The 13,909-nt window shown below is 39.5% G+C and overlaps 1 long non-coding RNA gene across 2 annotated transcripts; it reads right to left on the bottom strand.

Moving 5' to 3' along the window:
• Positions 1-6,859: 6,859 nt before the first annotated feature.
• LOC121139370 lies at positions 6,860-13,807 on the bottom strand. Of its 2 annotated transcripts, none has more exons than XR_005876323.1 (2): positions 13,653-13,807; positions 6,860-9,513 (listed from the first exon to the last, which is right to left on the bottom strand). It is a non-coding gene; the product is annotated as an uncharacterized LOC121139370 (long non-coding RNA). The 2 variants fall into 2 exon arrangements; XR_005876324.1 differs by lacking the exon at positions 13,653-13,807 and adding an exon at positions 12,184-12,429.
• Between the last annotated feature and the right edge of the window lie 102 nt (positions 13,808-13,909).

Below are 13,909 nucleotides of genomic sequence, written 5' to 3'. Positions count from 1 at the left end.
ACTAGCCTAGATGTCCATCACGTGATAAATGGATAATAAGAATGTGGTCCATTTACACAATAGAGCATATATCCGGGTATTAAAGAAAATAAAATTATGAAATTTATAGATAAATGGATGGAGATGATAACAGGAATTCCCCCCAGGCCCAGGAAGACAAGTATCGCCTGGGTCCTCTCATTTGTAGATGTTGGCTTTGAGCTTTCAGATAAGTTTCATTTGTAATACTCACAGAGGTTAGTAAGTTAATATGGGATCATGAGGGATGAGGGATGTTTTTCGAGGGAGAGGAGATAGAAATCAGTGGTATAAGGACTTAAAGAGAGATCATAGAACAGGAGAGGTTAAACTGGGGACGGATAGGAGAACGGGGTAAAGGAGACAATACAGAGAAGGATAACACTAGAGACTTTTCCAAAGATCCTATGGAAACCTACTGCTGTAGATACTCCCTAAAATATATACATACATATATAAAAATAGTTTAAATGCATTTTACATACAACAGAACAGTGGTATTCCCACTGTATATCATGGGCTAACAAATAAAAAGCCCAGTACTACCTCTTTTGGAGTTGTTGGCCAGTGAGATCCCATAGACACCCACCCCCTAAACAGTACAGACTATTGAAAATGCTCTTGGTTGCCCTCAAGAGCTTGGTAGTAAGATTATATTGCCAAAAATACCACATTCTTGAGTCATAGAATATGGAGAAATCAAGCTGGCACTGACTTGGAAATTTCATCCATACTGACTGTCCTTCATAGTGTTGGAACATGCTATACCAACTGCTAGAAAAGTGATCATCAACCTTATCCACTTGTGAATTCTGAGAGGTAGAGTAACAAACAGCCTAGCAAGGCATGCCCACTGTGTAATAATGGCACAAATGTCATGGGAATAACCAACCATCTGTTTGGATTTAAAACCCATAACATGAAATTTATATCTGGTACCATCATCTGGAATAAGAATCTGTTGCTAGACAGGTCGTAGTCCCTAGGGGAGCTACTAAATGGACACAGTATTAAAGTGACTCCTAATGACTTATCAGTGTACCCATAGATTATTGCATCTCTCAATGCTCACCAGAGAAGCTTGATTCCACAATACTTGGTAATTAACACAAAGACCCACAACTGGTCAGGGTACAGAGAATGAAAGATGGCAGTATGTTCTGCCTTTCATGAGATGTGTATCACACACACCCTCTTCCCGAGGCTCGGTGATTGTTACAGAAGAGAAAGCAGACAGATTTTAAGAGCCAGAGATGATGATGACTTACAAGGAAACAGTATCTTCCAGATACAGTGTGACAGTTTCACATGAAATCCCAGTGGTTATGATACCATTCATAAGACCTGTGCAAGCTAAACCAGATAAAATCCCAGCATGGAGATGGAAGGGAGGCTGTCTTTTCTCCAAGGTGTATTTTTTTTGCATCAAAGATGACATGCAAGTGGCCAATAAACATGAAGAAAGCACTAGCCATGAGAGAAATCCAGATTAAAGCTATGTTGAGATTCTGTCTCACCTCAGTCAAAAGGGCAGTCACTAGGAAAATACTAATGAGTTTGGGGAGATGGCTCAGTAGGTAAAGTGTTCACATGCAAGCAGAAGAATCTGAGTTCAGCAGTCTATCCCAGAGTGCACCTGGAGTGACATGGACACAGGAAGATATGTGCTCACTGTCCAGCCAGCCTATCCAAGACAATGATCTGTAGGTTCACAGAGAGACCTTGACTGAAAAATAGCTTTTAAAGGTTGAGAAATGAATGAGTCAGACAGTTTGATGTTAGCCTCTGGCCTTCCCATATGCCTCCAAGGGTGAGTTCACATGCAAATGCACACACAAACAAGCAAGATGCAGGGATGGGACAGGAAAAGAAGGTATCAAAAATGCTGGCGAGGGTGTACATTGCTGATGGAAATGTAAATTGGTCCAGTCCTTGTGGAAGTCAGTATGTGGATTTCTCCAAATATATCTTCCATATGGCCCAACTACATTTACCCAAGGACTCCAAGTCAACATTTCACAGACACTTGCACAGCAATGTTTATTGCAGCACTATTCATAATGACTGAGCTGTGAAACCACGGATAAGGAATAGATAAGAGAAATGGGGCATATATACACAGCGCAATTTTTAAGCCATAAAGAAGAATGAAGCCAAGCCACTTCAAAGAAGCTGCCTGCAACTGGAGATGATTGTATTAAGTGGATTAAACCAGACCCTGAAACGAATTGTTTAATTTGTAGTTCCTAGATTTAATATAGATACATGAAATTGTGTGTGTGTGTGTGTGTGTGTGTGTTTGGTGTGTGAATAAAAATAGAGAATCTGAGGGAAACAATGAGAGTGAACGGGTGAGAGTGGGATGCAGAAAATATTCTCAACATGCAATACATACCTGTATAAAAACCCAACGTGGTACTTTAATTAGTTAAAAAGATTTGCTGGGCATAACTTCTCAGACCTGCGATCTTGGCATTCAAGGAGCTGAGGCAGGAGGATTCAAGTTCAAACACAGCTCGCTCTACATACTCTGTCTCAGGAAAATTAGTACTAATGAATAATGATAATAATGCAGAAGGCTGGAGGCAGTGCTTTTGCTCTGATGGAGTGTTGACCCGTGATAAAACAGCAATAAAGAGATTGTGTAATTTACACTGGGTTGTAAACGTAGGTCACACACACATCACAAGATTTCGGTGAACAGTAGAAGTCTGGAATAAAGATTCTATAAAATACTGTCTAAACTGTGAGATTATTACCTTTAAAACATAAGGCCTTGTTGCTACATTTTCTTCTTTTTGTTTGTTTGTTTTTGTTTTTGTTTTTCGAGACAGGTTTTCTCTGTATTGTTTTGGAGGTTGTCCTGGAACTGGCTCTGTAGACCAGGCTGACCTCGAACTCACAGAGATCTACCTGCCTCTGCCTCACGAGTGCTGGGATTAAAGGCATGCACCACCAATGCCTGGCTGCTGCATTTACTTCTTATGCATATACAATGGAAACATTATACATTATTTCTACCTGGATCATTCCTTTTCTCTTTTTTAAGTAGAGAATTATAGGCAAAGATAGATTTAATTTATTCTATAATACAGGCATGGTAACAAAAAACAGGAGAAATAACATAATTTAACATAAAATAGAATTGTAATACAGGAAACCTGTAATACAATGCAGTGTGACCATCATATATATGCACCTGTATATGTAACAGCAATTAAAGAAAGAGAAGCCATGAATTTGAAAGAGAGCAGGGAAGGGATACATGGGAGGATTTAAAAGGAGGTAAGGGAAGGGAGAAATGATCTAATTATATTAAAATCTCAAAAAAAGTTATTTAAATGTATACAGCATCTATGAATGGGTGACACAGGGAGAGACAACCAGAAAAGAAGCACAGCCATAAACAATGTCATGTCATACAAGGATGGTGGTCTTAGCAGAGCAAAATCAAAAAGGATATATTCAGAATGGAGTTTAGGCCTTCTGTAAGAGTATCATGTGCTGGCAGATCCCTACACTGATCTGAAAACACTTTAAGAAATCTTATGAAGTTGGTTAGTTAGTGAAGATAATATATGAAATTTAAAATAACAGAAACTGCATATTAATCTCACTATAATAATGAAGAGGTGTAAAGAAATCAATAAATGCAAGAAAACTAAATATACAAACATTTTAAAATAACATTTGTGCACTTAACATACATGTAATAAAAAACTGAGTTTTAGTTTCCAAACAATTATATTTCATTATTATTTTAACATATTAATTTGGGTACTATTTTATAGATTTTAGAATAATAGTAATATGATCAGTATGAATGGCAATGAGTTATTTTCTTTTTTTAATTTTATATACCAACCACAGTTCTCCCTCCCCTCCTCCACCCTCCCCACACACACCCCCCATCCACTTCTCAGAGAGGGTATGGCCTCTCGTGGGGAATCAACTAAACCTGGCATATCAAGTTAAGGCAGGACCAAGTCCCTCCCCCTGCATAAAGGCTGAGCAACATATCCCACCATAGGGAATGGGCTCCAAAATGCCAGTTCGTGCACCAGGAATAGATCTTAGTTCCACTGCCGGGGTCCTACAAACGGACCAAAGCACACAACTGTCATCCACATTCAGAGGTCCTAGTTCAGTCCCATGCAGGCTCCCCACCTGTCAGTCCAGAATCTACAGCTCCCTCTAGCTCAGGTCAGCTGTCTCTATGGTTTTCCCCATCATGATCTTGACCCCCCCTTGTTCATAGAATCCCTCCTCCCTCTCTTCAAACATACTCCCAGAACTCAGTCCAATGCTTGGCTGTGGGTCACTGCATCTGCTTCCATAAGTTGCTGGATGTAGGTTCTATGACGACAATTAGGGCAGTCACTAATCTGATTACAGGGAAAGGCCGGTTCAGGTGTCCTCTCCACTATTCCTAGGAGTCTTAGCTGGGGTCATCCTTGTGGGTTCCTGAGAGTTTTCCTGGCACCAGCCTTCTCCCTAACCCCACAATGACTCCCTCTGTCATAACATCTCTTTTATTGCTCTCCCTCTCCACCCCTCCCTGACCTTGACATCCTGTTCCCTCATGTTGTGGTCCCCATCCTCTCCCCTCAGTTCATTCTTTTACTCTTACCTATGGGTACAACAGAATGTCATCAGGAGTCATTTTATTGCTGTGTTCCTCTACCAGAATGGCAGTATTTAGTTTTCTCCTATGCCCATGGCCTATCCAGTCCAGATCCTTGACCACCTGAACAGTGCCATGCATGGGGACCAATTATTTCTAAGGTGATTTGCCTTGAGAGATAAGAACGGAAATGCTTCATGTTTGCTCCATACTTACCGCCCCTGGCGATCTTTGCTTAGATCCACTGAGTGCTGCCCTCTCGGCTTCCATAGATTTGCTGCCTGATGTCCATGAAGACACAAACTGCTAGAGACAGAGGCCTGATTCTTCCTCCCAGTACATTTCAGGTGAGGCAACATCTCCAGACTCTCTCGTTTTTGTTGCATTCTCTGAGCATGTCATTTGGCTGCTTTGAATGCTTCTCCTTGTCACTTACCTTAGCTGACCTTTGAATCATGTGGCGTGTTCCTGTGCCTGTGGCATCTTGAATTTCATGTATCTGTGAGTTTATAGTCTTTATCATTAGAAAACTTTCAGTAATTACTTCTTGCAATAGTTTTGCCCTGAACTTCCTTTCCCACCGCCTCTGGCTGCTTGACAGCTCATCACAGTCTATTGGTGCTTCATTTATTTTTCTGTTCTTTTTAACCTTTGTGAGTTTCATTTTTAATATTTTCTATTGCTTTGTCTTCATTTTTTGTTGTTTTTCGAGGCAGGGTTTCTCTGTGGCTTTGGAGCCTGTCCTGGAACTTTCTCTGTAGACCAGCCTGGCCTCGAACTCAGAGATCCTCCTGCCTCTGCCTCCTGAGTGCTGGGATTAAAATAATTAATTTTTTTGGTTTTGATGTCTAATGGTCTCTCAATCTCATATAGGGTTCTTTTCATAGCAGATGTTGTCTTCTTTCTCTCTCTCCGTCTCTCTGTCTCTCTCTCTGTCTCTCTGTCTATCTATCTGTCTGTCTATCTGTCTCTCAGCTTCTTCCACATGTCTCTTTCACTTGGGAAGACCTTACATGACTTTCAGGACTGCCAGTATTCTTAGCTTTGTTTAGGACGTGGCTGTATCACTCAGAAACACTTTCAGGGTATTTTAAGGCAATTTCGAGCTTTGACATGCTGGACCAGTGAGGCATCAGTCTAGGACATCAATCTTCAGAATCCAGTCAGTCTCCCAATGAACACGCGATTGCATGGCATCTGTACTAGGAGACACACGTCTACTCTGATGGTTCGTAACAAAATCTAACTGTCATCATCCAAGCCTACGCCACTGTTTTGTACGCTCCTTCCTGGTGAAGCTCACCCTGGCCTAGGTAGTGTGCTCCTGGGAAGACTCAGAAAGGCACTACACCTCTTCTTGCTCACTCTGGCTCTCTCTCTGCCCTGTTTCAGTTCCCTCTCCCTCACTCTGTTCTAGGAATCCCCCCAGCCAGTAAGGGCCAGATGTTTGCTCCCTGTCAGGAGTTGTTACCTACTGTCCACAGTTCAAAAACTGTGCTTTGTGTACTCTCACCGCCGTCACCAATGTTTTGTTTGTTTTTACTTTCATGGCAGATTTTTTTGTATTATTTTTCAAGGTTTTAGGATAAAACGAGACCTCATTACTTCATAGCTGAAGTGTGAGTTCTAGGAAATTTTCAAATGTAAAGGTACAGCCTCCATCCTCCCGGTTAGATCATGTATAAAGCTTCATTTGAAATTTATTGGGTCACTTAGATGATGCTAGTTTTTGTTGAAAATCCACATGGATGCTAATTTGTGCTTTTAAAATTTGTAGGGCAAATATTCTTTTGAACCCATTCAAAGCTTGGATCCTTGGGCAGGTTCCAGACTTTGCCTCCTGTGCTCTGATGCCATGATAACCAAGTCTCAACGTCACCCCATTAACAACTACCCTTTGGGCTTCCGTCGTCACTCAGGATTCCTGCTTCTTCTTAGAGCGAGGACTTAAATATTCTTTAGGGACTGTGTTATTCGTGGATTTGAAAAGATGATTTTCATTTTCTGCCCAATATTTTTAGTTTACTGTAGAGGGGCTAAGTAAATCATAATGGGAAACAATAGTTTGGCTCAAACATTTTAGAGAGGAGAGAGAGAGAGAGAGAGACAGAGTTGTGCTGCTAATGCTCTGAAATTAGTATCACTTGTATACATGAGTAAAATGAGCAATAATTATTTACCTTCGGAGAACAATAACTGTAGCTCTGACTCCACCAATAACTACAAACAGTTTTTTATTGAAGAAGAGAGAGTGATTGAATAGTCCAAATTAGCCCTGGCAAGAAAAATAGCAGCTGCCTAAAATGAAATGTTTGAGTTATGAGCCATGTGCCACTTTGGTTTATCTGTAGCCAAAAGCTTCGAAACCCTTATTCAATTAGCCGTGTTTCTGGAGAGAGCTCAGTTGCCCCGAACGAGAGCAGCCTGGTGATGAGTTAGAAGTATCCGTAGCACGCAAGTTCAGACCTTGCAATTCTGTTTTGTTGTTTGAACTTTCTTCTCCGTTGTAGCTAGGGATCTGGTATGGAATTTAAACACTTGTGTGGCAACTCCATTCCTTCAGTCATTGTGTTGTTAAGCCCCAGCTAACGAACTTTAACACTGGCTCTAGTCAGGCAAGACATAGAAACCAGTAGTCATCAACAGCTCTGGTTTTACAGCTAAAACTATACGGTTTATCTGTCTTTATGGCATCTGGATGTTCTTGCTTGCCCGGTCCAGCTACTCCATAAAAAGTCTTCAAAATACATATGAAAATAGATTTACCAAGATATAGCTTTAAAAAAAAAGAAAGGAACAACTTAGGAAGTGAGTTTCATTCCAAAAATTCATCCACTCTAGCAGAAGCATCCCAAGCCAATGCCTGTGTTAAAAGTTAGAGACTAACTAAAATCATATAATATTCAGAAGGTGAGAACTGAGAGGTGCAGCAGGCATGTACGCTGCCTAGCGTGGCACTTTCCTTCCCTGACAATGCTTCTAGTTGCTTAGAGATCCTGTTGACCATGTCACAAAGAATGTCTCAGCCCCGTGTGGATTATGTACACATAGGAGTGCTAAGAACAAACGTTGTGTTGAAAATCTCTGGGCTTCATTTTGCTTCCAAACATATTTTGAGACCAAAATCTAAGAGACTGAAAAAACGGAAGTTTTCTTCTTCTATAAGTCATAACTTAGTTCTAAAGGCAGCGCTGAGAAATCCAAACACGCTTGCAACATTTCAATAGCTTGGCATCACACACATCAGTGCCTCTGCTTCGAGGAACTATCCTTTAGTTAAGTGTGGGCTAATTACTAATCATTGCTTAAGGCCACAGGACATCATAGTTTTGTCACCTTACAAAAAGTAGCATGGTTTTGCATCTTGTTTGCCAGCAGAACTGTCGGGAAGAGCTTCTAAAGTCAAAAGTTGCCTTTTAGAGCTCCGAGGATAATCACTTGATTCCTGCTTTTATAGAAACTGCACAAACATATATTATAGGCCGAAAGTTTAAATATCACAAATATTATTGTCTAAATTTTAAGAAACTTGTCTGGGCCTATTATATTGGGTTTTCTTGTGAATCAACTGTCTGGGTCATCTGTAGAACTGCTCTGCTACTTTTGTTTTTGTGTGGATGGCAAGAAAATTAATAAACATGTGTTCCAAGCACATACTTCCAGTGGGTTCATACTCTGCATTTTTATTATTTAGTCCATTTACCATTGTAATCCTCTACTCAACTAAATCTACCTTCATTTGTTTAAATCTGATTCATCCTTCAAGAACACTTATATGCCACCTCATACAAGAAGCATTTCCTAATACCCCACCTCCACAGCCAAGTCCTCTCTGCTCTGTGTGCCTGGCGGTGCTCTCTGCAGCTCTCTGTGAAGGTGGTTATTGAGTTTTCTCTCTCCTCGGTATTCCTGTGCTGTCTCTCATTAGAAGGCAAGTTTCTTGGGGTTGGAGCTTCACTATTCATTTTTTTTTTTTTGCGCAGGTAAATACGTAGTGGATGATCATTCTTCAACAGTAAAAACATAAATTTTCAAATTGTGTTAGTTTATGAAGCATTTGTATGATGTGTCTCTAAAAAACACATTAAAAGATTAAAACTGAATATCTTTGTCTCCAATTATGTTAACATAGATTTACCACATCAGCTTGTCTAGCACTGGGGCAGACAGATCAGAGAAGGTGCCTGCTTGAAGCTTGTCTCTCTTTTTTTTTGTGACTACATCAATTTCAAGTAAAAGATTACTGAAAGGTTTTGTTGCGGCTAGTGATGCAATTGTTTGGGACTTTTGTTCAGCTGGTTTGTCTTAAGTCGGGATTTCTTGTGTAGTTGTTAAACTGCGGTCCCACCAATGAGCACATTGAAGAGCCAGTCTGATGAAATGAAGGCGCGGTTTTCCTTTGCTGTTTCTAAAAGTTCTTACAAGGTCTCCACACCACTGAGCAGTCCAGTTGCATCGCACTGAAGAACCACAGCTAAACTGCTTTCCAGAGCCAAGTCCATACAAATATAGTCAAGAAAACCAAGGTACCAGTCAATGTGGTGTCCGTAGCTGCTTTCCTGTGTTGCTGTATCTGCTTTCAATTCCAAAGTCACTCAGTTCCCTAAAACTCCCTGCAGTTTTTACAAATGTGGATCGGGTTCATAGACTTTCATAGGCTTCTAATTATGTGTTATCCTTTCAAACCCTGAGCTGCATTTGCAGATATTTGGGAGGAAAACAAACTGTGTGTGACTCCAAAGACGAATATTTAGTTACGAATTGTATGTCTCTACTTAGTCTCCACCAGCGGCCACCATAGAACATGTTGAAGATCCACAGGCTTGGGGTGAGCGCTGTTCCGCAGAAGCAGTCGTTGCGTCACAGGTTTTCTGAAATATTGAAGCATAGAATATTACTGTGTATGGCTATGACATCACGACACAGAAAGCCTCAAGCTGTTTTAAAGTATTTTCTTCTCATAAATATATCCTAACCGTATCTAATTAAATACACTCCTCAGTATAGCGCGTGCTCTGAAACTGTTTCTACTGTGTACTCTGCAAAGTTAACCATCTTGATTATGATTGACTGCCGGGTGATTCATTTCAGGAGTGTTCTGTTTGTAATTTTCTAGGAAATGTTACTTCTGTACTCATCGAGGAAGAGCAAACCAGAAATGCCGGCATTGTTTGCCATGGGAAAAATTAAAATTATCTTAAAGAAGAGTGTCTGCACGCTGGCACGTGGCCAGGTGAATCTTATTTGCTGCCATAAGGTAGCAAGAAGGTTAGGGCATTGCCTGTATCCATTCTCGACTTGGACCTCATCAGACAACAGAGAGCTATTAACTCCAGCTTTTGTGTTAAACAGCTAATGACCTCTTAACTAATAACTTTTCTCAGAATTCTTTAGTTCTAGGTTCTCCCATCTCTTTGGAAACATATATGTAAAACATATAGTCTTCTTTTACAATTTTCACATTTGGGTAAAATAAGAACATACAAGACTTTGAGTTTGTGCCATCTGCAGACATTCAAAGCTGGAGAGGGGCATCCATTCCTACTGTCTAGTTTGTCAGCCTCCCTGTCTGCCGCTGAGAGCCAAAACCTGTATCATCATGGTTAATGTTTTGACAGATTTTATCACAAGCCTTGATGTTGTAAATTCTCTTTGAGCCAAAATTTAACATGTTGAATGGTCACAAATGACTTTTATTGTTTGTGATCCAGAAAAGGAAATAAATCCAATATGCTGTTTTAAATGATAGGAGTGAACAGCTTAACTCCCGTCTAGCGTTACACATCAAGTTTGGGAGAAATTCTCTTTCCCTGTCCTGAAGACCTGCAAGTTATCGCTGGAAACATTTAAACATTTTTGTGACTAGCGCATTGGAAAGGACAACAAAGAAAACATTCTATGATTTATGTGTTCTCAATAAATTTTGCAATCAAAATGTTTCATTTTTTAGAGTTCAAATGTAACACCTCAAAATGTGATTGGCTTCAAAGCTCTGGGGCAAACCCTGTCCACAGGTAGCTTCTCAGAGCTCATGTTAGGGAGACGTCATGATGCTTTTTATCTGTTATGACTACTCAGGGCAAATTTTAAAAGACATAATCCCAATCATTGCTATTCCTAGGAGACTACAGAACAACATTCTTTTCTCTCTCTAGGACATCTTCAATGACCATGACCATTAATATTTACTTGTAAATGCATTTGTACACAGGCTCAACCATAGCACATTAGAGATGACAAAAGGAGTGTGTTACTCAGTTCTTTACCCTGGAATAAATCAAATCAACAAATATTTATTGAATGTCTACTGTGTGCAAATAGCCCTGGGCTGGGCAGGTTTTAAAAGCCACCCAACTTTTCAAAGTGACAAATCAAAGCATTATTTTATTTCAAGCATTTCAGAAGCCACTCTCATGTCCTTAAGGTGACAATGTGTATGAAGACGACAAGGTTGACTCACAATGTGAAAACAGGAGAAAGAATACTCTAGAATACCATCGATGGACTACATCACATATTATGTATGTATGTGTGAATGTGTTTGTGAGCACAAGACTGTCATGTATGTGTTCATCTGTCCATATGCACATGTATCCACACAGAAAACCATGAGTGTGTGTGAGAGAAAAGGCTCGTGCTATGGTAGCATAAGAATAGATGCTATCATTTGAATATATTAGTATGTGTTAATAATGATATATAATAATATTAATAATAGAATTCAGACCTTTGCCTTAGAAAACAGGCTTTGCAATTTAATTATTGTTGAGTCCTATGATGCTAGCCATCAAACCAAAATTATTATGTTGTAGAAGAGATATTCAACCTAGAGTCTGCTGTTCTGCAGACTAGCTTACCCTGAAGTCTATTATGGGATGACCCCATCAGCAATAGATTTCTAATCAAAGACTTGACTTGTACATTGTTACTTTGGAAAGTTACTGAAGAAGCCTTAATAACAAATTTGCATCATTAGTCAGAGAAGCTGCCATAAACTGACAGTGCAGATTCTAGTTGACTTGAGAAACTAAATAGAAACTTCCAATAAGAGGCAAACATCAAGGACTTCCCTTTCCTGTTCCAATCTTTGCATTTCATTTTGTTAATTCTTGTAAAGAAAATGGTGTCTATGATCTGTATCATGCTATTGAATATATTATCTTAGGGACGTTAAAGGAAAACTGACAGTAATTTCCACGTTTGCCAAATGGTATTAATTCTAGATGTTTTACATTAAGAAGTGTGTACACAGATAGTCTGTAGATATTATCATTGAGATTTCTGGGGGAATATCTTGTGTCCACTTAAAAATATTTATAGAAGGGGCTTATTTTTAAGGAGGCAATTTTTGCCTTCTGTTGGTAGGCTTATGTTTAGTTCTAATGACAATCAAAACAGACTCTAAATAACCTTGGTTGTCAGAAGTTTTTATCTTTCTTTAATTGCCCGAAATTAATTCTTTAATAATCAGAAGGGGAAATGCTGTTATAGTTCTTAAATTTTTATGTTTGAGTTACAGAAATGTTGAATACTAAGGTTACCTTGAAATGCATTTCTTCTCATGAAGTTGTTCTCATCAGGTAGCCAAATGACCTTCTTAAACACAGGAAGCACTTTCTCTGAGTGACAGTTTTGCATTGCTTTTGTGTCTCTCATTTATATTTGTGATGTGTTGTAAGTAACGTCTTTGGATGTGTTTTAAATAAAGCTTCACATTTGTGACATCTAATGTCTGTATTCACAAAGAAGTAAGTCTTTAGAGTTCTTTCTAATTTTTACTTCATTCTCTCCCCCCACACCTCCTTTGACCAACGTTCTTTAATACTGGGACCCTCATACCTAGGACCTAGCCTGGATTCACCTGCCCCCTTGTGGTGTTTTTATCCAAAAAGTGAATTAATTTTTGAAACTTGATGTGGCACAGCTTGAGCCGAGAAACCGCTTTCTTATTGTTTGGCATTGAGAGCCAGCAGCCTTCTCTATTAGTTGGTGGCTAACATAACAAGACAAAGGCAATCATTTAAGCTTTCTATTTATCCCAGAGTACAGGAAGGAGTCGGGCACACTAAGGAATAAGTGCTGTGGAGTATCTTGGAGTAACTTAATTTTCTCTAGAATCTTTGTTAATGACCGGAAGATGGAAAACTAAAGAGGTATTTCTGAAGTTTAAAAAAAATGCAACCTAAAGGCAAGTTTATTCTTTGTTGAATTTAATGAACTTTTTTTAATGAGTGAAAAGGCCACCATTCTAATTTACTTAAATTTTAAATAAATTTCCCAAGTCTCCTGTCAACGATGACTTTATAACTTAAAAAATAAGTTAAATATTATGTGCTATATAATCACACGTTTGATTCAGTATGCCACTTGTCCCTTTCTTCAACTGCCGTAAGACTAATTTTGACCCCTTCAATTGAAACTGACAGGATTTATAGATGGAAAAAAAGATGTACATGCTTCATGAGTGAATTTACCTTGCTACAGATTCAGAGTCGTTTTTTCTACATGAAAGACTTGGAAATTATAATAAATTTAACAATTATAATAATTTAACAAAAAGAAAAGGGAAAGAAAGGCACCATTCACATACATACACAGTTTGTCTTTCTTCGACTAGGTAATAGATTAGTAAGTTGTTATCGGCAAGACCCCCCCAAATAAAATTCTAAAGATTTCTATTTCTGTTAACAGTGGACTATTCCTCGCAGACGAGTTTTCTGTTTCCACACTATTTCATGTCCACCTCAGGCCCCTACTCACACCTGGCTGGGCAGAACTAGAGAGAGAGACTGGCTTCCCTGTCATCTCACCCGAGATCTAGAAGAATATATGAAGGCTTCTACACAGCCGTTTGTGGGCCCCCTTTCCCGTATCCACCACTGCTTTTCAGTTTCTCTTAAATTTACAACAGTTGACCTACTAACCGGTTCCCAGAAGCAGGTTCAGATTTTGGCAGGCTTACCCAACCTCTTTGTCCTTCCAAAGTACATAAATGCTAAACTGTGCTCACAGTGAGAGAGAAGCATTCCAACACGGCTGAAACCCAAGTGTCCCTCTGCTCCCAGCAGCTTGCTGCCATCCTCCCCTAAGGAATAGCTTGTCAGTGTGCCCTTGGCACAATTTCTTCAGCCCGGATTAAGCACAGGTGACTGAGAGCCGGCCTTATCTTCACAAGGCATTAGTCACTCTATAAAAGTTAAATTTATTATGAAATACCTTGTTTGTGTTAGCATATATCGTCGCTGGGAAGGTGGAAACAAAAGCATG

Source organism: Mesocricetus auratus, unplaced genomic scaffold, assembly GCF_017639785.1.
Source record: "Mesocricetus auratus isolate SY011 unplaced genomic scaffold, BCM_Maur_2.0 Super-Scaffold_15014, whole genome shotgun sequence".
NCBI classification, from domain to species: domain Eukaryota; kingdom Metazoa; phylum Chordata; class Mammalia; order Rodentia; family Cricetidae; genus Mesocricetus; species Mesocricetus auratus.
This window is presented reverse-complemented; position numbering and strand designations above follow the sequence as displayed.